Below are 27945 nucleotides of genomic sequence, written 5' to 3'. Positions count from 1 at the left end.
CCAAACCCATTCTGAGCACCTGATCTGGGCTGGAGAGGCTGGGCTGAATCAGAGAGGTAGAAAGGGACGCTAAAGCCAAGAACAATACCCAGGTACACAGCACAGAGCAGGAAGTGCCCAATGCGATAGAGCAAGAGGCTGTTGGAGCAGGGAATAATTCTTAGGAAGGCTGTATGGAGAATGCAGCATTTGAGCTGATCCTGAAGTACAAGAAAGAACACCTGCTGTGTGGAGTTTGCCCATCCTTAGGAAGTGTGGGAGCCAAACTTCTACCTGAAGAAGTCATGTCCTACCTCTCCCAAGGGACTCACCACCCTGAGCCCAGACACTCCTCTTGGCAGCTACACACATTTGCATTCAACGGCTATCTGTCCAGCATCTACCAAGTATCAGGCACTAAACCAGGCATTGGGGGTTTTATATATTATCAAGTGCATAAGGTCTCTGCTGTTGTGGAGAGCACAGACAAACAAGAAGAAAATAGGAATTTGGGGCTGCAAAAGAGTGTGCAGGAGATAATAAAATACAGTGGTGTACCTGAGAGTTTGTGGTCAGGAATACCTTGCTGAGGAGGAGGCAGCACATGAATGTAGTCCTGATCCATGAGAAGAAACTAGTTATGTGAGTGTCTGGGGAAGGATGAGTCTGGCCAGGGCAGAGCAGCAAGTGCAACCAACAGCTCCAAGTTTAGCATGTCTAGAAAACAGTAAAAGAGCACAGACACACACACACACAGACACACACAGACACACACATCCCCTTGTAGGGCTGGAGCAGATGGGGAGTGGTCCAAGATGATGTCAGAGGTGTGGAGAGTACCATGAGACCACGCAGAGAGATAGGATGGGTTCTGCCAGGAGCAGACTTCCCAGAAAACAGACTGTGTGATGGGCTGGTCTTGTGCTCACATGAAGACTCTTCCCTTCTGGGAAGCCCACCCTGGAGCTAGAATGACTAGCCTGGAGCTTTCAAGCATAGAATCAGGGGCTTAGCTCTCAAGGGAAGGGTGGGAGCCAAAAGGAGCTTTGGCTCCTTGTAAGGAAGCATTTGACAGACTTTTCTATCCTCTTGTGGCCAAGATATTCCCCCCAACTTGGTCCCGAGCTGCAGCCCTCCCACCCTAGCCCTCCAGGGCATTGATGGTGAAGGTGAGCTCTCCACCCAGGCTTCAGTGATCTTCAAATTTTGCTAAGTGGTCCCAAAGGGGGCCTGACCCACGGAAATGAAAGCCAAAGTGTCCCTTGAAACAGCTTTATTATGCCTCCAGGCAGGGTTCTTAGTGCCTCTCTATATGCAGGTATCTCTGGGACTGAATCTGTCCTCAGCAATTCCAGTCACATCCCCTTCCTCTGTAAATGGGGCCAGTGGGATATGTAGAAAATTTATCTGGTTTAACTAGGATTACCCTGAATAAACTATTTTTCTTGTCTTGATTTACCATTGAGAGGTTGGGCCCTGATGAAGCTGTGTGAATTATGATGGACACTCCTGCTCCACCTGAAATGTAATTAATTAATGGGGCTGAACACTGATGGTGACCCTCACTTTGGGCCCAGTGGGCAGAGGGGCAGCAGGGCATAAGTGCAGCTAATTGAGGCTTCCAGGCACTGCTACACTGGGCTCAAAACCAGATGTCACAGCCTCATTAAGGAAGCAGGGAATGGAGCCCAATTGAGATGAGATTCCAAGTCCCTGGTTCAGTGGCTCTACTAATGCACAGAGTATAGGGATTTCCCAAGATTCTTTGCTTTCCTGCTCTTCCCACTGCAGAAAGGATTCCTAAATAGAATTAATCACTGGGGCAATAGAGTGACAGAGCCCACAGGGAGATTGGGAGCCCACTGCAGAGTCTGCCACAGAACCATAGAACCCACACCTCCCTGCCCTGCCATCCTGTGGCCACCCTCCACTTCCCAGCCTTTCCTGGACATCCTTACTTCTGGCTTTGGAGCTGCCTAAGCCTCTTAGAAAGGGACTCTGGGAACATTGGAAGGACCTGGGGGTTGGGGAAGTGAAGTCATGGACCCTAAGAGTCTAAGTGAAAAGTTGGTCATCCGCCTTGTATCTTTTTGCAGACTGCAATATTTTAAAATTTGGTCAACATAAAACAGAAATCAGAGAAGTTCACATAAAAATCAAGACTTCTGGCTTCATTTGGAAAATCATAAAAATTGGCCGCACTGAGCCCACATGCTCTCATGATGACAAGAGATTCATACAACCACCTGTGGACCTGCTTCCCTTATTTACCTCACCAGCCTAGCCCCATGAACACCTGAGTCTGTGAATCCCACCTTCTAGACAGTGAAGCTGTGCCAAAGAGGCACTGGACTGATAGCATCCAAGAATCCAGGACAGAGCATGTGACCTGGTCAGAGAGCCAACAAGGAGTTACCCCAGTGGGGAAGAGTCACTTCCAAACAGCTAGGGGAGTGGCATTTGTGCTGGAATCCTCAGATGGGCTAAGGGGTTGGAGGAGGCATAGCAGGGGGACAGCAGGGCCAAGGCATCAGGATGGGGAAGTCCAGGGACTTTCATAAGAACTGACTACAGGGATGTTAAATCCTAGGGAAATAGAAAGAGGTTTCCAAACCTCTTTCCTTGGCACATTTCAACACACCACAGACATCCCCTATCTGATATGGTTCAAGCAGCCTCTGCTCTGAAGTAGGGTCACTATCACATCACCACACAAGGATGCCTTCATCTGCTCTGAGAGCCTTGGCTTCTGTCAGGGAGGTCAACTCCTCAAGAAGGAAGGAATCCCCATCAGCCCTTGATAATGCTGGGGCATGATAAGGGATGTGGGAAGAAGGCGTGGTTGACACTTTGGAAAGACCAGTTTTAATGCAGACATCATGGAGGAAATAAAAACAGGCAGGTCTGTGCCTCCATAGCCAAAGTGAAATCAGAAGCCAGTTGAGATCCAGACTGGCTCTCTCTTGCTCCTTCCTAGCTCTCATACCCACAGTTAGAACACTCTACTTCTGCCAAGAGGTCCAAGCCAGTGGTAGAGCAGCAGGCCTGTGACATGCGTGTATGTGTGCGTGCACGCGCGCACGCGCGCACACACACACACACACACACACACACACACACACATTCCTGCAATCCTCAGAAGCCTCATGCAGTACATTATCTAGTGTAGTCCCTGCAGCCATGCCCTGGGCCTGTATGGTCTCCAGAGGGTTTCCAAAGCAACATAGTTTGGAGCTGAATTAGAAGATAAGAAGAGTTGTGGAAATTGGTGCTTTAAAACAACGCTGCTGAGATAAAATTTAATGGTGGAAGAAATACGGTATTTTGAAAACACAAAAATAAACATTCCACAGAGCTTGTATATGAAGTCGTGCAGTACAGCTTGTGAAAGCTACTCTGTCGTGGGAGAAGTCTAATAATTTTTAATAGTCCTGTAAATCTCCCTTATTAGATGCAGCTACTGTAAACACTTCTCCATATTTTGTTCAAGTATTTATGTAGTGCTGTTAGAAGTTATTAAACGGGAATGATTTTCATTGATAACTCTCATTCTGAAGGAGCTTCCAGCTGACTCAAACTAAAGATGGTAAGAGGGAAAAATTCCCCTGCAGGGTCAGATGCATGAAGCTGCTCCTGGAACCTTCTTTCTGAACTGAAGGCATTCTGGGCCATCCTGACCTCACCCAGTGATCACTGGAAAATTCCCTGACTCCTTAGGCCTCTATCTCCCCCGTTATAAGAGAAGAGGCAATCATTCTTGCATATCATTTATTTTTTTATCATGTGTTGCACCTACTGCATGATTCCAGGCACTGTACAAGGCCCTAGGAATGCAATGGCAAGGAAAAAGAGCCACCATCCCTTCCTTCACAGAGCTTATGGTCCAAAACCAGTCAGAGGCATCAAAGAACACACAGCAAATGTAAAACTGTAAATGTGCAACTGCCATAAGTGAAAGATATGCAGTTCACTGCGGGTTGTTCAGAGAGAGAGAGAGAGAGAGAGATCTGCCTTGGATCAGTCCACAAGGGCAGAAAAAGGTTCTCCTAGGAAAAACCCTTCAGCTGACATCTGTAAGATTTATAGAGCTAGAAGGATTCAAATAGGCTGAGAGGGGAAGGAAGAGCAGAGGCAAGGTCCAGGTGTAGGAGAAAGAGCAAAGCGTATGAGACCTGAGAGAAGACTGGGTGACTAGAAGACAAAAAACTGATGGGGGGCATGGTAGGAGGGGGGCTGGAGGGGAAGGCAAGAGCCCTACCAGGGAAGGCCAGCATGGCAGATGTATCTTTATTCAGGGAGAGCCATTGGAGGGCTTATAGCAGAGTGGGAAGGGCTACTATACACAAATGTGCTCTGGAAGCCATCACTCCAGCTGCAATATGGTGTAGCGACTGGAGGGGGTGCTGAGCACAAGCAGATGGGCCAGCAAGGAGGCTAGTATGAGGCTGGGAGGAAGATATCCCAGGCAGCATTTAAAAAAATAGCTCTAGTAGTTCCCTAGACAATTAGAATGTGTGGATGGGGTGTGAAGTACCAGGCCATGACAAAGTATGGAATGAGAGACTAGGAAGGGTCCTCTGTGCTTCTTACTTATAGTTATGCCCAGATAACAAGTAATGCATGCATGACTAGAGAAACAGGGTTAGTTGTTTTAATTAACATTTTCTGTTCAACATAGTAAGAATCTAAAAATACATCTTTTCCACGTGCCTTGCTAAATTTGTTTTTATTTTGAATGTAAAAAATGGAGGCTACTATTTTTTTTCTAAAGTTGACCTTTCACACACACACACACAAAGTCCTTCTGCTTATGAGCTGTACAATTGGATGGAAGGTGTGCCATTCACCAAAATGGAAACAAGTGGAAAGTACCAAGTTTAAGGGGTGAAGGTCATGAATTTGGTTTTGGATCATTAAATGTGGGGTGTCTGTGAGAAAGATATTAAGCCAGATCCATACTCAGGCACAGATCACACAGGAAAGATCTAGGATGGAGGTATAAATTTACAAGCCATCCATATGTAGAGGGCAACTGAAGCTGTGAGCATGCATGTAATTTCTTGAGAGATGATACAATGATAAGAAAACAGAAATGGATCAATCCGTATGAAGTCCACCACTTAACAAAGTTGTTCTCCACCTTGGCTGTTCATTAGAGTCATGCAGAGGGCTTTAAAAATGCTGACACATGGGTCCCCCCTACAGAGATTATAATTTTATGACTGAATTGGTCTTGGGTGTGACCTGAGCATTCCAATTTTTTAAAGCTCCCCAAGTGATTCTAATGTGCAGCCAAGGTTGGAAACTACTGACTTAACAGCTGGGAAGAGCTGCTAAGGAAACAGAAAGTATCATCTAAATAAATAGGAGGAACATCATGCAGGAAAGAGATCTCGTCAACAGTGCCAAGTGCTGCTGAGGGTCAGTAGGATCAGAACCTGAAGTGTTCACTGGATTTAGCAACATGAAAGTCACTGGTGACATTGCTGAGAGGTGTTCACCACCTTCTTCACTTGGCCTCTCAGGAACTGCGATGATGTGGCTGTCACACTGTTCAGGCTTAAAAAAAATTTTTTTTAGTGTTTATTTAGTTTTGAGACAGAGACAGAGCATGAGCAGGGGAGGGGCAGAGATAGAGATGGAGACACAGAATCCAAAGCAGGCTCCAGGCTCTGAGCTGTCAGCACAGAGCTTAACGCGGGGCTTGAACCCACGAACTGTGAGATCATGACCTCAGCCGAAGTTGGACGCTTAACCGACTGAGCCACCCAGGCTTTTTGAAGTTTTTTTTTTTTTTTTAATTTTTTCACACTGTTCAGGCTTTATAAGGATGATGTAGGTGGCGTATAGTAGCAGGATTTGCAATCAGTCGAGTGAAGAGGGATGGGGACTAATTGATGCCCCGGGTATGTATTGCACAACCTCTATGGAGGGCAGTTTACCTCTGTCAAAATTATAAATGCATGTACAAGGAATCCCATTTCTAGGAATAATAGCTCAATGTCAAATGCCCAGGGCTATTCATTGAAACAGTGCTTATGATACCAACATATTGGAAATCCTGCAAATTCCCATCAACACGGATACTATAACCATGGTGGGAATACAGATGCCCAAGTGTACTGCCAGGCTCTAAGATGCAGGGTGAAGACAAGCCCAAGAACAGTGTGTATGGCAGTGCACTAAGACCTGTCACACAAAAGGGGGTAATAGATGCTTATTTGCATGTATCTGTTTTCTCTGCAAAGACACTTGAGACAGACACATAGGTTACATTCTGGAACATAAACTGGGTCCTGGGTGACTTGACAATGGATAAGAGAGAGTTTCACTATATTCATTACTTTTTAAGCTTTTGAATTTCAAACTATTGAAACCTACTGAAAATAAAACTGTGATGGGAATGGTATTTCCCTGAGAAGAGCAGGGAGGATGAGGCTGCGTCCCAGGTATAATCAGAGTAGACTTTTGGGGACCACACCTATTTCCTTGTGCTCTGCAAATGCATCTAAGGGAGTAAAGGAATTTCTGTTGTTATTTGTTCCATCCTTTGTTGTTTTAAGTCCACAAGATTTGAAGAACTGGGGTATATTCTTTAGAGTTTAGGCTAGGAGATTGTTCATCAATGTCAAAGATATACTTTAGAACTAATATCTCTTTCCTGAAATCTTTTTTTTTTTTAATTATTTTTTTTTTCAACGTTTTTTATTTATTTTTGGGACAGAGAGAGACAGAGCATGAACGGGGGAGGGGCAGAGAGAGAGGGAGACACAGAATCGGAAACAGGCTCCAGGCTCCAGGCCCCGAGCCATCAGCCCAGAGCCTGACGCGGGGCTCGAACTCACAGACCGTGAGATCGTGACCTGGCTGAAGTCGGACGCTTAACCGACTGCGCCACCCAGGCGCCCCTCCTGAAATCTTTTAATTCCCAGGAACTGAAGTCAATCTCTGAGGTTGGCATAGAATTCACAGGTGTAGGAGCCAGGGGTCTGGGGTTGCGTCCTAGTTTTTTTTTGTTTTTTTTTTTTTTTTTTTTTTTTCAGTAATTTACAGAGTGGGTTTAGGCAAGTTACTTCACCTGTGTTCACCTCCATTCTTCATCTGTGAAGGGAGGTTGATTGGTAATCCCTGCTTAGCTGCCTCTCCTAAACTGGAAGCAGCAAATGAGCCCTGGCTGTGCTGTCATTGGTGAGTTACAAAGATGCTTACAAATGTGGCAGGTTTGCTATTTTTATCCCATTGCTGCTTGAAATTTGAAGATCTTTTAGAATAAACAAACAAACACCTCCAAGGAAACTAAACATCCAGATTTCATTACAGGTCAGGAACTCAGTAATTTTCCAACCCTTAACCCTGTCACATGCCCAGGAGAGAGAGAAGACTCTCAGACTTTCAAAAATGCTTCTGTCTGCAAGATAAGTACAGTACAAAAAGAAGGCCTGGGTTGGCCATGTGCACAGAAAGGCAGGTTGACTAACTTCCTAAGGGGCCCATTAAGAAAGGGGTTTGAGGGGTAGCCACTGACCTACCAGCCAAGAGGATCAATCCACAGCCTCCCTCTGCAGGGCTAGCAAGACAGCAGAGCAGCCGCCAGACCGTCCCGGAGATCCTCAGAGCTTTTAGCAAGTGATCGGGTCTGTAAAGTGTGACCTTCCGAGAATGGTAAGAATAAGCTTTGTTCATTCATTTCATCTTCTCTAAAGGTATCTTAATGATATATTGATTTTTCCTTTTAGAGGAAATCATAAAATTTCTTTGTAAGACAGAGATATGAGCCTGTACTCCTAACCCTCACCAGCTCCCACTTCCCTGCAGGCATACAGATGTAAGGAAAGACCATCAGTGCTGGAGACCCAGCAGGAGGAAGAACCCCACTGTGAAAGCACCGAGTTCCACTGGCAGTCAGGAATTACCTGATGCTGGAGACCATGGGTGCCTGGAGGTTAGTGGGGGAGAACTCAGTGGCTCCTGCAGGGCCTGGAACTAGAGGGGAACAGAGCCAAGAATCACACCAGTATTCTCTTATTTGAAGTGGTCCCAAACTGCAACCACGGTCCAGGGTGGATCCGATGGCAGCTCTTCCATTCTGATACCCATCAAGGTCCCAGGCAGCATTCTGAGAGGATGATAAAGAGGAGAGGAGAAGGGGGAGGAGGGGAGTTGGGAGAGGAGGTGTGATGGAGGAAAAAGCCTGGGGAGAGGTTGGAGGTTTCTGCCCCATTATGCAGTACTTTGTGCCTCCAGTGGAACAGAAGGGGAACTAGGTCTCCAACACCCCCCACCCCAAGTCCTGCCTCTCCCTCCACCAGTGAGATGGAGGAGTCATTTGGCAGGAAAAACAATGAATTAACATGAGAAAGACCTGTCAGTCTTGCAGCTGCTTCAGTCTGATGAAGGGAAGATGAGGGAGGCCAAAACTGGGAGGAGGAGGAGGTAAAGCAAGACAGGGAGGTATGTTTGGGGCATGGTGGGAGGGGAGACTGGCACAGACTGACTGGAGGCTTGAAGGCTCTCTGGCTTCCATGTGCACTCCTGCTCCCTCATGAGCAGGGTGGGATCCTCCATGGTGAGGGACAGAGCCTGCATCCCTCCCTGGTCATTCATGGGATACATACATAATTCTGGATATAAGCCCTCTAAAATTCTGGTCAATTCTAAGACCATTCATTATTTGTTTTTTACATGGTACTTTCATTTTTCACCTACAAAAGTGTTTCACTGTGACTTTTATGTCAGCAGAAAAGGAGTAATAAGAATTAAAACAAAACCCTGAATACTTCTCATCTCCTGTAGTTCAACATCCAGGGTCATTCTCTGGACATGCAGGAGCCCACTGGTCTGGGGGGGGGGGCGTCAGCCTCCTCCCACACCACTTCCCCACTGCCACACCCACGCCCCCTCTGTCAAGCTCTCACTGCCTCATGCCCCTGTGTCCATCCTGCCCACAAATCCCAGATCAGATGCTGTATCCCTGCAGGCAGTTGCTCATGACCTCCCCAGCTGGCACGGTGCTCTCCATTTAGAATTCTCCTCAGCATGGGGACACAGCCCTGTTAGACTGTGTGGTCCAGAACCAGCCCCAAGTTTGTGGATAGTGGCTGTGGATGAAAAGGTCTCCAGGTTGAGTCCTCAGACAGGCAATACAGGCTGCTGCAATACAGCAGCCAGGGAAAGGATGTGCTATGAACAGGTTAAGTGCCTCACATGTGCCAACTCATTCAATCCTGGGAATAACTCTGAAAGTTAAGGTCTTGGTCATCTCCAGCTTACCCGGGTATAGCAGGCACATGGCATCATAGGATATGGGCCGGGAGACAGTGGAGCTGGGGTGAACACCTCTGTGGCCTGTCTCCAGAGCTATGTGTTCAGCCAGCATTAGACATGTCATCTATATTTTTCTCTGTTTGGAGAAATGGTACACCATGTCACAGCTTCTTCAAGAGATAACAGAAAAGCCTTCTGTGCCATCTGCTATAAGACTGAGATTGGGAAGACAGGCATAAAACCTTCTTTCCAGACCCTAAAAGAGGAGGCAAGGTCATGAGCACAGAGTTCTCTCAGGGGTGGATTTCCTTCCAACTAGTGTTTCCCACCCCAGAAGTGCACTATTTGTGACCACCTTCACCCTAAGAAGATGTGAGTTGAAGACTAGCATGTAGACAGTCCTTTTATCACTCAAAGTTTTCTATGGTTCCCAAATGAATACGTTTGTGCCACTCTGACCAAGTTTCCAAAGAAAAGTTTACAAAGGAAAAGGAATAATGGTTTGCTTTATCAAAGGTCCTAGGTTTGAAGGAGGATCATCTCCACGATTCCTTTGAATACAGGGTTTGAATGCTTTTAAAATGGGATTCTTTTCACATGGGTTTTGTGGGACTCCTCTCTCTCTCTCTCTCTCTCTCTCTCTCTCTCTCTCTCGGCCATTCTACCTTAACTTCATTCTACTATCTGGACTAGGGGTCCATGTCAGGGTCTCAGGATGATTCGTAACTGTCTCCCAACTCTAGAGTGGTGGTCTCAGCTTGGGGTTGATTGTTGGGGTTGCAACAATCTCTTTCTGCCTTAATGAAGAAGAGAAAGAAGGTGGAAGGGAAGTCAGATTCCCACAAATCCATTGAAAAGGGGAGGTAAGAGGGACTTAAGATGTAGGATGGGTAGATTGCCCAGGACAGTGCTGGGAGGGGAAGGGCAGGGGCTGGGGGTGTTGGGATTCACAGTGTGGAGTGGTGAGGGTTCATAGGATAAGGCTGTGGGGGGATGATGATGGAGAGTTTGGGGTAGGGCTGCTGAGTAGAGTGAGGGGTGGTATGCCCCAAAGGCAGCTCTAGGGGAGCAGAGGAAGGAAGGAGGAAGCCAGTGTGCAGGATGGCTCACCTGGGGCTGGTGAGCTGCTGCAGCAGCCACCCTGCTCTCCTGGGTCCTCAAAGTCCTGTGTTCACAGAGCAGCAAGATGAGCACCACAGTCTCATGATGACCCATAACCAGTGTCATGTCCAGAAAAACACCCAGGCATTTCTGTTCTGCCTAAGGAAGATAAAGAACCCCAGATCAAGGACCAGAAGCTGTTCTGGCAATCACTCCAGGAGAGAACATCAGGGTAGGATGCCCTCACGGACCACAAGGAGAGGGGGGCAGTCCAGGCTCCAAGGCCACAGGACAAACTCACTGCCTACTGTGGCCCCAAGGTGGGATACTGGCACAGCCAACCCCATCTTCTCACCTGTGCCCAGCCCCTAAGTTAACCTGCAGGGACATACCAGAGGCTGTCTACCTCCCTGCATGAAGGGGACATCGTGGGTTAAAGTGAGGCTCGAGGCCAGCCTGGGGGCCCATGTTTACAAGCCTATCCTTGAAGAATGGGCCCCTGGCCTTCCATGTCACCCCTTCCCCGGAGCCCCCTGGGGATGGGATCTAGTCAGCAGCAGCCTACTCCTGCCTGTCTCTTGCCAAATTCTGGGGAACAGAGGAGGGTGGACAGTGGACATGTGTAAAGTGTTTGTGGTTGATCCAGGGACTGTTGGGGTGGGAAGAGAGCCATCACTGGCATCAGAGTTGGCAGTGTCCAGGGATGCTAAGTACCCAACCACCTGGAATGGTCCCACACAGAAAGGATTTCCCACTTCATATTCCCATGGGGACAGTAATGAGAGCAGCGGGCAGCACTTAGCAGCTTTGCTTCAATCTCCCTTCAGTTCAGTGACAGAATTCCAAGGGCCTCTGGGCCCCACTTCCCCCTCCCCAGATCATCCACACAGCATCTCCATGCTGTTCCTTCTGCTTTGCCAGGTGACCCATTAAAGAAGGACATTGGAGCTCCATGTCGGGGACTTGCTCACCCAGATCTCCCCTGGCTGCATGACAGTGGAATCTCAGTCCCTCAGACCAGAAGAGGACCTGAGGCATAGACCTGTCCCCACTTGCCAGGGGCTTTTCCACCAGGAGCAGGTGAGGACCTGAGCTGGTTCCTTCCTGTTACAGTGCACTGGATCCCTCCCTGAACCAGGGAAGGTTCTTGCCCACTTCAGATTCCGCCTTCCTGACCCAGACCCCTCACCTGCTCCCCATCCCTCCTTCTATGGAGCCCAGTGTATCTTGTCCCCAGGTGTGCATACACCTTCTCTCCTAGAATGGGCTCTGAGAAATACTTGGGAGGGTGGACAGCAGCACCTCACCTCTTCAGATGTGGCCTTGCTGGCTTCTGAGCACAGGTGACCCAATTCCTCTGCAGGACCTGGAGGTCCTCTGAATGGAACTGTGGGCATCCTCCTGCAAAGCTGGTTGGTAGAGGGAGGGGGGATAGGTGTAGAGGGTCCCCACAGGGGAAGGAGCAGCGAGAGATGGAGTTCACAAGCCCTGAGTGCCTCAAAGTCCATGTCAGACTTTGGTGACCTTGTCCTCCTGGCGCCTCATGTGATCTCCGTGAGTGGACTCTGAGATGGAGACTGGGCACCACAAACAATTCCCCGGCCCAGCTCTCCTGAACACTGGTGGCCTCTGAGCCTGGACGCGAAAAGTTAGCATCCAGGACCACAGCCCCTGCTGCATGCAGGCTCACTCCATCCCAGGGCCCAGAAAGGCAGGACACAAAACACCCTATTTAAATAATATAATATAGGGGCGCCTGGGTGGCGCAGTCGGTTAAGCGTCTGACTTCAGCCAGGTCACGATCTCGCGGTCTGTGAGTTCGAGCCCCGCGTCAGGCTCTGAGCTGATGGCTCGGAGCCTGGAGCCTGTTTCCAATTCTGTGTCTCCATCTCTCTCTGCCCCTCCCCCGTTCATGCTCTGTCTCTCTCTGTCCCAAAAATAAATAAAAAATGTTGAAAAAAAAAAAATAAATAATATAATATAGTAAGTTCTTAGGTAGCACTACTGTTCCAGGAACTACCAGAAGTGTCTTACATGTATTGACACACTCAGACCTCTCAGAAGTTCTGCAAAGTAAGTTCTGCCATCGCAAAGGCAAGGATGCTGACACAGAGAGGTTAAGTCACTCACACAGCTGGTGAGCAGTACAGTCTGGTTTTGAATTGAGACAAATTGGCATTGCAAAGCAGCATCACTCAAATGTGGTGTAATCCCCAGGCTCTTACGATGTTCTGTGGGGACGAGAACAGGCTATAGAGAGGGGGTGACATTCAGCCCAGTGTCAGAGGTGCCTGCAGACAAGGGGAAGGAAGGGTGCTCTGAAAAGGAACAGCATGAAGAAACACAGGCCAGAAAGTGCCAGGCATGTTGAGGGGAATGAGATTTCTATATTGCTCAGGTATAAAAATCTCTTTCTGACATCAAAAATGTTGCAGTCATTTTACTTCCAAAATCTATAGATTTCATTTAGTTTGTTCAGTGACACTTACATGTGTGTGTTTTGTCACACGGCATTTCCTACAATAGTCAAGAGCAGGATGCTATCTCAATCTATAGACTATGCCAATGCAAACTAGGATGGCCCATGGCCCCATGAGCCTGGTGCCCCAGGGAGGCTCTGAGAGCCCTGGATGCTGAGCACATGGGGAACTGGAGAGGCATGGGGGCACCAGGACATGGGCTGGATTTTGTCCTGACAGTAGCTGGAGCCAGTGGAGGGTCTTGAGCAGTGCAGAGACAGGGCCTCTGGAATAGCAAGGATGATGTCAGGAAGGAGGATAGGGACATGAGGTGAGAGGCGCTTCCTGGGGAGGCTGATGTAATCATTCAGACAAAGGAAGGGGAGCCTAGGCAAGGGCAGGGGCAGTGGGGACAGAAAACAAAGGGTATGTGACAGTGCCAGCTAATAGCTGCAGCACTCACACCTGTCAGCCACTGAACTGAGGCCTCTACAGACTCTCACTGAGCCTCACAACCACTAGGATTACCCCATTTTCTAGGTGAGCCAACTGAGGCACAGGGAGGCTAAGAAAACTACCTAAGTACACACAGCAGGTGGCTGTCTGGCTGGGATGTGAAGCCAGGTGCCACGGCTCCACTGCCTATACTAGCAGCCTGTGGCCTTCTGCCTCTACTGATAGGATGGTGAGATGAGCAGGGTGTAGGGCTGTTGGGCCCTGGGGACTGGTTCAGATCACCAGGGAGGAGTAAGGAGGATGGAGCGGTGGAAGAAGGTGGAGGGGGCAGGGCCGGGGTTGGGCTGCTTCCAGGAGTGCTGAGTCTGGGAGACAGCCTTACTTCTCACCTGCTCTCCCATAAACCTCTGTCCCTCCCCCACAGAAATAAAACCAGAAGGGAGCAGACACTGACTTTCCAACAAATGATTCGAGATTTTGTACTGACACGATATAGGGACCAGTGTGCAGAGATATATGAGGAACCTGATTGAAGGCAAGGTGGTGGCACATGCAAGGCCTGCAAGAAGTCCCTGATGGACACACAACCCACACTCACCTCAGGAAGGTGGCATAGCCTCTTGCCCCCAGGCTTGTTGTCTCGAGATTAGGACTTACCTTCTGGTCCTGGCAGACATCCATTCCAGGGAAAGGAATGGTGAGGCAGAAAAGGAGAAAGGGCCAAGAAATCAGCTGCCACCAGGTCCTGCCAGTGCAGCCAGGGACCCATCTGGGGAGAGCTAGAAGGCGGTGCAGGTGGTCTCCTGGCTTCTAGTGGGAGAACGTGAGCAGATGAGCATGCACGAGGCTGCCTGCTGCAGTAGACATGCTCTAGCTCGAAGACTCCTGGGAAGGTTCTCAGGGATGCCATGTTTGGTTCGCAGAGCTGTATAGACAAGGGTCTCAGTGCCCTATCTCTCTCTCTTTTTTTTTTTTAACTTGTTTTATTTTTTATTTTTTTTAAATTTGCATCCAAATTAGTTAGAATGTAGTGCAACCATGATTTCAGGAGTAGGTTCCTTAGTGCCCCTTACACATTTAGCCCATCCCCCCTCCCACAACCCCTCCAGCAACCCTCTGCTTGTTTTCCATACTTATGAGTCTCTTCTGTTTTGTCCCTCTCCATGTTTTTATATTATTTTTGTTTCCCTTCCCTTATGTTCATATGTTTTGTCTGAATGGATAAAGAAGATGTGGTATCTATATACAATGGAGTATTACTTGGCAATCAAAAAGAATGAAATCTTGCCATTTGCAACTACGTGGATGGAACTGGAGGGTATTATGCTAAGTGAAATTAGTCAGAGAAAGACAAAAGTCATATGACTTCACTCATATGAGGACTTTCAGTGCCCTATCTCTTTTTGCACCAGCACTAGTGCCCCCTTCCCTGTCATCTTTTCTCCACTTATTCTTTGAACACTGAGGACAGGCAAGGCCCCTGCCCAGTCCCTGCTCCTAAGGATCACCTCTGTCCACTGCAAGAGCAAGTCAGTGCATGCCCATATGAGAGTCCTGTGAGTGGCTAGCTCAGGAAGGAGCACTCCGCAGGGCCTGTCTGATCCTTGCTCCATCCTCCCTGCACAGAGTGCACTGTGGAGTCAGAGCCATGCTGCCTCTGCAGCCAGCCCTTAGGAGGCAGTCAGTAGCACTGGGGACAGAAACATGGCCTATCACTCATGATGCCTGAAGACATAAGTTTAGGGAAGCCCTATCTCTTCATCCCTGTTCAGTTGTTTTCCAGCCCTTGGGTTCTCAGAAGCCCTTGTCCATGTGTATGCTTTACTTGTTTAGTGTCTGTCTGTCTTTCTTACCCTACTGTAAGCTGCAGGAGGATAGACTTTGTAGTTCTTACCTGCAGTTATTTCCCCAAAGCCTGTCAGAGTTTTCTAGTAACTGAGGTTTGTCGACTGACTGAGTGATGGGAAGCAGGATGGCCAGAGGATCCAGGGGATTCCATCTCCTGCCTGCCAGTGTTAACAGAGAGTATGTGACTTGACTTCAGAAAAAACACCCCCCCAGGGTCCATGCTGCTGTCAGTCCATAACCCACCCTGACCTGTGCCTGTCATTTGTCCTCTCAGGGTCTGAGCAGCATGTGCAGCTTCCCTGAGGCCCCATTTGACCACCATCATGGTGACAGCCCAACTCCATCCACCTAGGCAGGGAAGGGGACCCAGGCTCAGAAGGCATGGAAGGCATAAGTCTGGGCAACTCCCTTCTCTAATTAACAAAGCAGATGCCTATGGCCGTCAGATGGCTCCTCCTGACCATGACACTGTACCAGAGCAGATTCCATGCTGAGAAGGTCAGCCCACCATCCAGAACCTGCACCCCAGCATGTGCTAAGTGCAGACTGCCAGCCACACCAGCTGACGTTTTCAGTCCTCAGTGGGTCACAAAACCCTACACTTGTCTCCAAGCTCTTATTAGGAAGTAAACTACCCAGACCTGTCCTAATAATGAAAATCTGTTCTGCTTCAGCCCGCAGAATGTAGACACCTTCCCAGCCCTGGCTTCTTGTCTCAGGTGTTTGGCCCACTGTGACTTTTCTTCTCTGGCTAACCCATCAGCAACCAGGTACAGATTCTTGGTCTCTGTCCCACCAGTTTCTCAAACCTCACCAGCTCCTGGCCCTGCCCAGGGCTCCACTACAGCCCTGTCATTCAAAAGACCAGTGCCTTGCTTTGAGAGGGCCTGAGTGGCTCCCCAGCCCAGGCCAGCAGAGAGGCAATTAGAGGAGTATGCTAGCTGTGTGGTTCACATCCTTCTTCTCCTCCAAGAGGAAACAAATATTTTGAAGACACGAATTCATAGGGAAGGCACATTACTCAGCAGGTCTGCTTCTCAGCACTCCCTGAGGGGAAGGCACAGAGCAGGGCAAAGGCCGTCATCATTGTGTTAATAATGGATGCCATGCTGCCTAAAGGCCCACTGTCGTCCGTGCATGTGCTTCGCAGAAGTCCAATTAGGGCTGAATTATAGTAATCAATAGAGCAGCAGGATTTAGTTCCAAACAAAGAAAACACGGCCCCATTCTACTGAGGGGGATTTATGAGAGAGAGGCATGCTGGCATAATTGGAGGATGCACTTGCAGCCTGCAAGCTCTCCTGGGTCTGGCATGTCTTTGAGGGAAAATCCAACTGGCCCTGTTGTGTAAGTGCTTGGGCCTTCCCTCCAGGGATACCAGAGGAAGGCAGTGTCCTGACCAGAGCAGGTGGGTGAAGTAGGAGGAGTGTGCCCTCAGTATCAGACACTCGAGGCTCAAGTGTCTGGTGGGGTGACCTACCTTCTGCAAAGGGTTTACCTCTTTGAGCTTCTCTGAATATGTCCTCACATGCAAAGTATTATAGTTAATATGGATTGTATACTTGAAATTTGCTGAGAGTCAATCTTAAGTATTCTAACCACACACACATGAAAATTGTAACTATGTTAATGTCTTAATTAGCTTGATTGTGGTCATCATTCAACAATGTATACATTAAATGTTCAATGAGTACATTAAAATGTATACAATGTAAACATACATTAAACAATGTATCAGGACATCCCATTGTACACCTTAAATATATACACTTTTCATTTGTCAGTCATACCTCAATAAAGCTGGAAAAAACCCTACCTGCTCCATAGAACTGTCTATAAACATGTCTACAAGTGCCCTGAACCTGTCCCCATGCATGGCACATGGGGCCACTGGGATGTGCTTCTCCTTCTCCTTCTTTCCCCACACTAACACCTCATACACTCCACCTCCATGTCCCGATGCTGCTCCCCCTTCTCGAGTGTCCTTCTCCCCAATGCTTCCCTCCTACATTACCCCAGCCAAGCACGGATAGGATCCTCCAGGGTCCCTGTGTTCACACATAGCACTCCCACATCCTCCCTTTGAAATAGAACCCTTTTCTTGTGCTTGACCCTGGTCTCTACTGATGGAGCACAGGCCACCATAGATGGACAGCCCAGCCTAGATGATGGCCAGAGGGAAGGAGAAGGCTTCCTCAGGCTCCAGTTGAGAGCAAAGTGCTGATGGATCCCACTTCCGGCTCACCTTGAGTGGTCAGCCATTCCCCTCTACCTTACAACGAATCCTATGCCTGGCCAGCTCACACAGAAGCCACCCATGACTGCACAGTATCAAAGTGGTTGCCCCTTCCCCGCCCCACCACTGAAAACTACACGTCACCTTTGCCAGGGACTGACAGGGTCTTAGCTCTGCTTATGTGTGTATGGTCCAATTCATGATACATCTGAAGTGCCAGGGAAGACAAAACAGAAAAAAATGGCATTAGGGAGAAAAGCGGGCAAAATAGGAGGAGACTGACCATTGGCTATTTTTAATTTTTTTTTCATGTTTATTTATTTTGTGAGGGAGAGAGAAAGAAAGAGAGAGAGAAGAGAGAGAGAACAAACAGGGGAGGAGCAGGGAGAGAGGAAGACAGAAAATCCCAAGCAGACTCTGTGCTATCAGAGCCTGATGTGGGGCTCAAACCCACAAACCATGAGATCATGACCTAAGCTGAAATCAAGAGTCATATGCTTAACTGACTGAGCCATCCAGGCACTCCAACTATTGGCTATTTAATAGGTAAGAGTAGCAAATATATTGGAAAATGAGCATGACACAGCAAGAATCTTGGTCCAAAGGGAACAAAAATGGTTTCATGGAAGGCTGAGGTTTTTATGTTCCTCTGTAGGGATAAAGTAAAACCACGAGTGGGATTCTACCCAGCACACTGGAGCACAGACCTTGGTGGGAAAAGCAAGGCAAAACAGCTGGAGCTCCCGGAACAGAAGAGGATCCTGGAGCTGTGGTCTGCATGCTTACCAGGTACCAGTTTCCTAAGCATGTTGCCTCAGTTACTTCTCAGAACTGTCCCATAAAAGAGGACTCATGGAACTGCCCCACTTCCCAGATGAGAAAGTGGAGGCTCAGGGCCATACAGACACTCTATAGGTCCCTTCTCAGCACACTCCCAGTGGCAGTAACACCTGAGCCATCAGTTTCAAAGAGTACTTGCACCAGGGCCCTGCCTCCTGATCTCAGCTTCTGCTGCTTTGCCTTAGAGGCTGGTCGTATGAGCATCACTTTAAGGAGCCAAATCACAAAATTCCCTTTGGTTCAAGTCAGCAAGTATTTACTGAGCACCTACTATGAGCCTTGAAACCACTTAGACAGTAATTGGCCACTGTCTCCAGTCTGTCATTGCTGGGGACTTGCAGGAGACTGATTCTCCTGCAAACAATGCCAGAGTCTGTGCTCAGACCCATTGGGATGTCTGTTACTTTTCTGTCAGCATGAAACCAACTCCTTTTATATCAGAGCTAGAATGCCAACTGACCCTGGTTCTGACCACAGAGTTAGCATTATCCATCAGAAGAGGACCCTCATTCCATTAGTGTAATCACCCCAGGAGAGCACATGGCTTCACCCTTGAAAGCAGGAACTACTTGCTGCCTGAGAGCAGAATTTCCAGAAATAACTGATGCCTCCTTTCACCTGGAGCCAAGACAGCCCTCAAAGTGTCACACAGTACACATTCAGGGTAGGCCTTTACCCCTAATGGGCTGGGAAACAGCCAAGAGCCAAGAGAGAGCCTTACCCTCCCCTAAAGCTGATGTCCCTAAGCCAGAGGGAACATTGTCTGCATCTTACTCCCACCTAAGCCACAAGGGTAAGACCCAGACAGCTTAGTTTGGCTTACTGGCCCCACATACTAGTATCCTAACTATCTCTCCACATTTATCTCCATTGCAATGTTCTCCATGGCTTGCTGGCAGAATGTTTGCACTAACTTACTGAATGGAAAGAAGAAAGGAAGGAAGGGAGGGAGGGAGGGAGGGAGGAAGGAAGAGGAAATAGACTGAACTTGTGGTCCAGTCTTTACATAGATACACAGTCTAGGTTAAAAATAACTACTACTGATGGGCACCTGGGTGTCTCAGTCAGTTAAGCATCTGACTCTGGATTTCAGCTCAGGTTGTGATCCTCCTGGATTTGTGAGATGGAACCCCAAGTTGGGCTCTGGGCTGACAGTGCAGAGCCTGCTTGGGGTTATCTCTCTCTCTCTCTCTCTCTCTCTCTCTCTCTCTCTCAAAATAAATAAACATTTAAAAAAGCTACTACTGATAATAACTTAAAGTCTTTAATTTCCTTCCCCCAAAATCATTTAAAAGGAATTTTAACCTATAACGCACACACACACAACACACACACACAATCACACCCTGACATAACCCATCTCTTCCCACATGTCCCTCAACCCCTGATACAACGTCTAAAGAAAACCCCACCCTCCCCTGCCTCAGCACTCTCCCTCCTCACTCCTGCTATCTGCTCCCTGGTCTTCCCCTGTAAGCCCCACCACTGTGAGCTTATCTTCTCCGTCAAGGTCCAGGTCCTGTTGAGAGGAAGGGAAGAAAGAGGTCCTGTATAGAGCAGAGAAGCTCAAGAACTCAAGTGGCAAGCTGTCCCATCTGTGTGGGAAGAGGATAGGTGCTAAAGCAAGCACAATGTGTACCAGTTCTGTAACTCGGCAGTTAAGAGCTTAGATCTGTGCAATCCAGATCCACACATCACCACACAAGCCATGCAGCCTCCAACAAGGGGACAGCAAAACCTGCCCTTTGGGGCTGTTAAATAATCATAGAAGAAGTGTTTATAGAACAATACCTGACACAGAGTAAATGTTGACTTTCATCATTTAAGATTGTTAATTTTTCTCATCTGATAGCTAGGTGGTTCAAAGTCTTAGATTGAGCAGGAAGAAAAACTAGAGATCATTTAGTTAAACTTCCCTTCCAAAGCCAACTTTAATCTCTAAGCCATATCATTACCAGGTAGGCACCAAATTCTTACACTTTCAGGAACAGGGAACTCACCAGTGACTCCTGCAGAAAGAGAAAAGAGCCAGAGGGTGACTAACAGAGTCTGGGGTACATACCCCAGATGAGATGAGGAGTAATTGTGCTTTTATTTCTCCAAAGGGGGTATATTCATCACAGCTCTGTGGTTGAAAACTACCAAAAATTGACTGAACAGGCTTAAGCTAAAAAGGACGTATGTTATTCCTCTTAATCAAAACATCCAGGAGCAGGGCTTTCAGGCAAGGGTGGATCCAGGGGCTCAACGAGGTCATCATGACTCAATCTTATTTTTACTATTTCTTGATTCTATTTTCCTATGTGTTGACTCATTTCCAAACATAATTTCCTCTTGTAATGACTGCCAACAGCTCTGAGTTTATACCCTATGAGTTTAGTAGTCCCAATAAAGGCAAGTCACCTTTCCCAGTGGTCCTGCACATGTACCAGGATTACCTCTGGTCAGACTGCTTTCAGTCACATTCTACCTCTGAAGCAATCACTATGGCTAGGAGTATTCAATGCATTGAATGGCCAGGTCTGCATTCCACACCCACCCGAGAGTCCTGAAGGATAAGCAGTTTTTCTCACTCACAAAGTGAGAGAAAAAATGGGGTCTTATTTCCAAATTAGGGTGGGGGGCATGGATGCTGAGCAGGCAAATGCCTTGGGGATCCACTTGGAAAGAAATTTTGAGGGTGAAAGTTATTTGAACATCATGGAAACCACCCCCCCTTCTCCCTCCCAGGAACCCCGTCCTGCAACACTCTCTTAAAATGAAGATCACCCGTGGGAGAGCAACATCCACAACTGTGCCCTCCCCATAGACCGGCAGGGAGTCAGCAGTGAGGAAGTCAGGATTGGGGGAAAGGGCCTGTGAAACCCCCTTCTTTGGCACTGTGGTGGGATTACTCCTCTGCTCCCAACCCAGGCTAACAGGATGACTGTCTTCCTAGGTTCTAGGTCATTTACTGTCCACCCTGCCTGACAGTCTCACCTCACTGTTCTGGGCCCTTTGTGGTCTGGTCAAAAGCTTGTAGTCTGTTTGGCTGGGCTGTTTTCTTACAGGTGGGGGGCCCCATGTGGCCTGACCTCATGGGCAAGAGCTGGGTAAGTACTGCCTGAGAGATTGAATGTACAAAGAGATAATAGCCACACCAAACATAAAAATAGAACTCTGACTCACAATCTGCAGCAACTAGCCCAGGAAACCAATCCATGGTCCATAGTAACCAGTCCAGCAAGCCAACTTACTGTCTGCAAGTTAGGCTTAGAGGAAGTCAGCCCACTGTCTCTAGCAACTGGTCCAGTAAGCCAAACAATAACCCCTGTAACTATGGGCCTAAACTGGCCAGGACGTGGTTTGTAACTGACAAAACTCCAATTTTTGTCTTTGCTTCCAACTTAACACCAACCAGAGAGCCAAATATGCACCCCTAAGCAATCACATAGGATTCCCTGCCTCTGGTTAGCCTGCTTATAGCTTCCCCGTGCCAACAGAGCACTCCTTCCCTTTTTCTACCATAAAACTTTCCATTCCTGCACCTGTCTTTGAGTTGCTGCCAAAACATAAGTGACAATAGCTGACTCCCTTGCTATTGTGAGTTCTGAATAAATAACCTTTGCTTGTTGTCATTTGGGTGGCTTTTGTTTATTGCCAGAGAGCTGCTCAGACGTTGCCCTGCTCCCCACCTAAGTGAGCCCTGGAAGAATACTTGTTCTCCTCTCCCTCTCAGGTGATTCTTGCCTAACTCAGCAGCTACAGCCAGACACCCCACTGGTGCCAGGTTTTGTGGATGAGCCAGGTGGAACTGGGTGTGTTGCCTTCTCTGAACACGTCACAGGGTGCTCCCTGACCTTTAATCCGTGGCAGAGTCTGCCTGGCAAGTACCAGGAGGGAGTGCAGAGTGTAGGAGAAGAAGGAGGATGGTGTGTGTCGGGGGCAGGGAGGGGGAGGTCAATGAGTCCAGGATAGAGTTTGAGTTTGAAAGCCCATCAGTGACACAGGGCTGGCATCTGACATGGGCTTTGAAGGATGAATTCAAAAGATAGCAAAGAAAGGTCTGGGGCAAATGGAAGCCAAGCAGAAAAGCATGGAGGCAGGAGAACTTTGAAGGAAACATGGTCATTTGTGGCTCAGAGACATTACTGCTTCCCTTTGGGGCCCTGAATGCCTGTAGTTCAAAAACACTTTTCAATAAACACAGACAAAAACACTTTTCAATAAACACAGATTAAAAAGGCTTAAATCTCTGTTTCCCTGTTCTCCATATGCATAAAACGATAAACACCCCTGGGATGGCTGGGATTTATATAGGCAGATTTTTGCAAGTTGTCTTATGTATCTGAACTATGGTTTATAAATCAAATTTGGTTCTCTTTGCTGGAGAGTAAATTATTTATCCAAGGCAGAGCACAGGCGATAGAAGGAAAGGCACAGAGAAGTTGCTGTTTCTCAGATATCATTTATATTCCCAGAGATGAGACAATATTGGGGGTGGAAGTTTCTGCCTTGCCAATTTTAGCATTCCTTCTTCATTTCATGTGCTCTCTGCTGGTAGCCAAGGATTTCTGAAATTGGCTTTCTGTTGAGCCTTCACTCATGGAATTCAAATCAGAGTCCCAAGTTTGGGTCCAGCACTCTACTCAGTTGGAGATGCCCTGAGTGTGGGAGATAACATGTCCAGCTGTAAGTTGGGGACCAGCAGGCCACCCTGAACCAACTCTCATCTCACTCTCCACATGACTTTAGGTACTCTACCTAACCCTGCTGGACCTCTGTTTCCTCACAGCCAGAATGGAGTAGTAACGTCCTTCCCAAAGGGTCTTGTGGGATTGAATGTGATTGCATCTGCCATACTGCTAGATGGAATAATAAGTGGGATCAGTCCCCATGTGCTAAGAGCCCAATGTGAGTTGGTTTTTCTAACAGCCAGAACCCCTTAGGGGGGGTCTGTGAGGAGGTGGGGCATAGCTAACTTTCAGTCATAGTTCTCAAGGGCACACTGGTTTTATTTTCTCATTCTTTGGCTCTGATCTGCAGGAATGGGGAGTGGTGCTCACATGTCTGGGGCCACAATGCTATGTTGGGCTAAACTCCATAAGCCCCTCCATTTATTATCCCCATGCACTTCAGGAAGCACAGAAATGAGCCTCCATCAAGTAGACTCTAAAGAATTGTGGACTGGTTATATTTTCCTAAAAATCCAGCAAAGAACTGTAAGATTTGTGATCTCAAATAGAACCATCTGCTGTCCATATTTACTATCAAATGTTTCCTAGGACCTACCTATGACTGTGTCTGTATAGGCCCAGTTGTTCAAGGTCTCATGGCCTTCAGGTCACCAGAATTATTTTTCTCCATAGTTGGCTTTGAGGAGAAAGTACCAGCTGACATAAAACAAAGCTGGTAATGTAGTCCTGAAACATCACTCCTGGGGTCTGCTCCCTCCCCACAGATACCTCCCAGTCACCTGCCCCTTCTACATCTGCTGCCTGCATGTGAGAGCTATGCTCACCCTGTAACCCTCAGGTGCTGCTAGTGTCCAAAGTCCAAGGAAGGTTAAATTGTATTTATTAAACTAGATTTCTTGAGGCAGAAAAGAAGACATGTATCTTTCAGAAAGAATGCCAATAAGTGTTGAAATGAAAATGAAAATAGTTATTTGTCTGAGCCCAAGTTGATTCCAAAAATAATGTAAAATAATCCATTTCCTGAGCATTTTAGCTTACTGAGGTTTTACAGCATCCTTCTGACCATCATGCAAGAAGTATTTTCAGAGTGCCTCTGTGCCTGTCACCACTGTGGGCTCAGCTGTGTCATCCTGGGGCCCACCCTCAAGCCTCAGAGACACCATGGCCCCAGGCAGGCAGGGGTACAGCCTGTGGATAAGCATTCCCAAAGTGCTATATGTAGAAGAGGTGAGAATTGAAGACACATCTGAGTCTCACAGTCAGAAATGAGGGAATGATGTTCTTACCCTGGGACAAGGAAGTAGCAGAAACAAATGTCAGCTCCAAAAGAGCAAGAGGAAAGGCAGGGATGAACTATGTTGCCCATAAATATGTGTTGAAGTAGTAACCTCTAGTGACTCAGAAAGTGACCTTATCTGGAAATAGAAGTAATCAAGGAAAAATGAGGTCATTAGTGTGGGCCCTAATCCAATGGAATTGGTTTCCTTATAAAAAGGGGAAATTTGGATGGAGACACATCCACAGAGAGACAACATGAAGACATAGGGAGAAGATGCTATATGACTGGAGTCATGTATCTACAAGCCAAGGAACACCAAAGAGTGGCAGCAAACACCAGAAAACTAAAAGAGGAAAGAAAGGATTTTCCTCAAGAGCTGTCAGAAAGTGTGACCCTGCCAACATCTTGATTTCAGACTTTTCAGTCTCCAGAACTTGAGAAAATAAATTTCTGATGTTTTAAGTCACCCAGTGTCTGGAACTTGTCACAGCAGCCCTAGGAAAGTAGTACAGGGAGCATTGTAGTTTGGGTTCCTTCAGAAGTCCACTATGGGGCAAAGACACAGAACAAGTAGACTTGGAGAGTGGGAGTCTGGGAACACTGGTGGAGGAGAAGGGAAGTGAGGCAGGGATAGGAAGACAGCCAACAATGTGTTATCAATCCAGGGACCTCTGAGGGCACTGGGATTGGATGCCTCTGGGGAATGTTGAAAGCCATGCAGAACCTCCAGCTGCAAGGCAAGGGAGCTGGGTATTTATGTACCAACTCCCGTGAGTTCAGGGCCACTATCATGATAGGGGGCAGGGGTGGTGGAATAGGGAGGTGTTAATTTTCTGGAACTCTGTGTGGTGGGCATCATGGGCTCCAGAGACCAGAGAAAGCCCTTGGGCAGGGAAGCCCAGGACCGATGGTGTGTGCTGATGAGACAAGGGCATGCATAGGGCACCAGAGACCAAAAAGTCTGGACTTTGCCACATAGCCAGTAGGGATGTAATGAAGTTTCCTAAGCACAGGATTGACCAGAACTTGACTTTTGGGACATGAACATGCTAAGTTGCACTAGAGAAGGGAAAACAAAAAAGAGACAGCTTAGGGGTAGCACTGCTAGGTGAGGGGCACAACACCCAATTGACATGGAGATAGTAGGAATGCCAGATCTCATCCCCTAAGCTACATGATCATGACTTAGGGAGCCTTGAGAAAGTGAGGAGTCAGGAAGTGGAGAAGGATGGCTTCCTGACATCTGGGATGAGTAGGTTTAGGAAAAGGACTGTTCACCATGCCCCTCACTCCCCCCACTCAAGTCCAAATTTCAGACCAAATGAGAAGCATAAACCTGCTTCTGGGAGTTGAGCAGATGGCTTTTCCAAAGCTTTCCCAGTTCTCATTCCATCCAAAGCAAACACAGATTAGAAGCCACAGGGTTTGCAAATGCCACCGTGCTATTTGGAACTAGGATTTCATTTGCCAATTTGTAGCCTGTACTTCCAACTTTGCTTCAAAAGAGAGGGTTATCAACACTGACTTTTAAATAAATGAAGAAACTGAATAATGCATCCAATCTAAATATGGCTTTAATTTCCTTGACAATAATAATCATATAAAAATCATTGACATAAATTGCTTAACATATAGAAGACCCCCAATAGGAAGCACAAGAAAGAACATGACCCTCGTTAACTCACATAAATCACAGAGACATTGGTTTTCCTCACTTCTGACCAGAGGTGCCCTCCAAGCTGGCCTGCTCAGGGAACTGGCTGCTCTCTCCTCCTCCTTGAAGGGAAGGTAATATCCTTCTCTCTCCACAGGCCTGAGAACAACCAGCCTCAGTTCAGCACTGGATCTGTCAGTTCCTGTGTTACCACTAAGTCTGGTGCTTGTGGAGGGGAGGGTGGTACATCCTCAGAAGCATTTCTGGGAGACTCAAATGTGGATTTAGCTGGCTGAGACAGAAAAAAAGATTAACCATGCTCAGGCCCAACTGTGATGTGCCTACAGCTGACATCAGGTGGGAGACAGTTACCAGAACCTGGAGGAACTTGGGAGCAACTCCCAAGACAGGATCACAGTCTGTTCTTCGCACTACTGTGTGAAAGAAGACTCTGGTGTCTGTGCCTCTTTCCCCAGGAAGGTCTGGGCACACACCACAGAGGCTGAAGACAGATTAACATTCATACATGCATTTATTATACCTTCCTATATTCCCTCAACAAACATTTACTGAGAAGGCACAGATGAAGGAAGCCTCATGGGGGTTGGGTACATAGGTGGGCCCCAAAGCACACTGCCAGGGGATAAAGAACTGGGACTGAAACAATACAGTGTCACAGCCAAAAGGGTGGACTCTACTCCCAAAACACAAGATCAGAATTCAGCCCTCATAACCTGCAGACTGCCTGTATTGGGCAAATTATTTAACTTCCCCAGGGCTTAGTTTCCTTATTTATAAAATAGGGGTGATAAAAGCACCTGCTCTAGGGTGTCGTGGAGGACTAAAGGAGATATAAAGTCTGTCTAGCAAAATCCCTGGCATGTGGTGAGTCTAATAAAGGTTATAGTCATCATCACTGAGAGGAGAACATAGTGTCACTGGAGGACTGCACAGCTAAATAATGTGAGTGGAACACACAGCCAACAAAATGGAAGAGGCAAGCTTTGAACCCAGATAGCTGAATCCAGAGGCTACATCCTTGATTCCTACATCCTGCTGACTTCCAGGAAGAAGAGGGCAAGGAACCTGAGAGTAACTGACTCCCAAGCGTCAAACACACACTCTCGTTTAATCTTGTCAATGAGCCTGTGATGAGTCATATTATCCCTGTTGCAGGTGAGGATCCAGGTCATAGATGTTAGGTAGCTTGGTGGGATCTCCTCTGGACTCCCAAGAACACCCTAATCCTACAGTTGTAACCTATGTCTCCATCTGATAGTGCTTACAATACCTTCTCAGAACAGCTGTAACATTCCTGGCCACAAATTGTGTTGGGTTGAACTGTTTTGTTTTGTTTTTAGTGCTTACCTGAAGAAATCAAGTTTATCTAGAGTGTCTTGCCCTCAAAGAGGCCAGAGGGCTAATGACCACCTTCTCAGTGAGATGGTAAAGGCCCACCTGTTCTTAGTAATAGCAATCTTCCTGGTTGGAAATGAAGTTGACATTGAGGGCCCATTGCAAATGGACTAAAACACTGTGTTTTTTAAATAAATCCTATGGTAGAGTCTTTGATGAAGTGAGGACTCACCTGTGAAGCAAACGGTCCTCCTTTTATTTATTAGTCTGTGTCTTCAGACAGGAAAGAGAGTGTGTTTGTATGTAAGTTATGGTAACAGTGCCTAACTGAGAACTTACAAAGTCCTAGGACTTCCCCTAATAATGTTACAACGTTATCTCCTTTAGTTAGGACACCACCACCATGAGCTAAGTTCTGATATTATCCCCAGTTTACAAATAATATATCAATCAAGAAGGACCAGAGCAGTGATACTCAAAAGGTGTCAAGGATCAGCAGCATCAACATCACCTGGAAACATGTTAGAAATGTATATCCGTGGGCCCCCATACAGGCATATCTACCAGAACCTTTGGGCAGGGCCAGCAATCTGTGTTCTAACATGCCCCCAGGTGATTCTGATATATGTTCAAGTATGAGATCCAGCAGCCTAGGGAAAATGAAGGACCCCCTAATCACAATGTCTTATAGCAGGGGTTGGTAAACTATGGTCAAGCATCAAAGCCAGCCCACTCTCTGTTTGTAAATAGTCTCCTTGGAATACAGCCATGCCTGTTTGTTTAAATGTTGTCTATGA

The sequence above is a fragment of the Panthera leo genome, chromosome E2 (assembly GCF_018350215.1).
Source record: "Panthera leo isolate Ple1 chromosome E2, P.leo_Ple1_pat1.1, whole genome shotgun sequence".
In the NCBI taxonomy this organism is placed as follows: Eukaryota; Metazoa; Chordata; class Mammalia; order Carnivora; family Felidae; genus Panthera; species Panthera leo.
Note: the sequence above shows the minus strand (reverse complement) of the source record.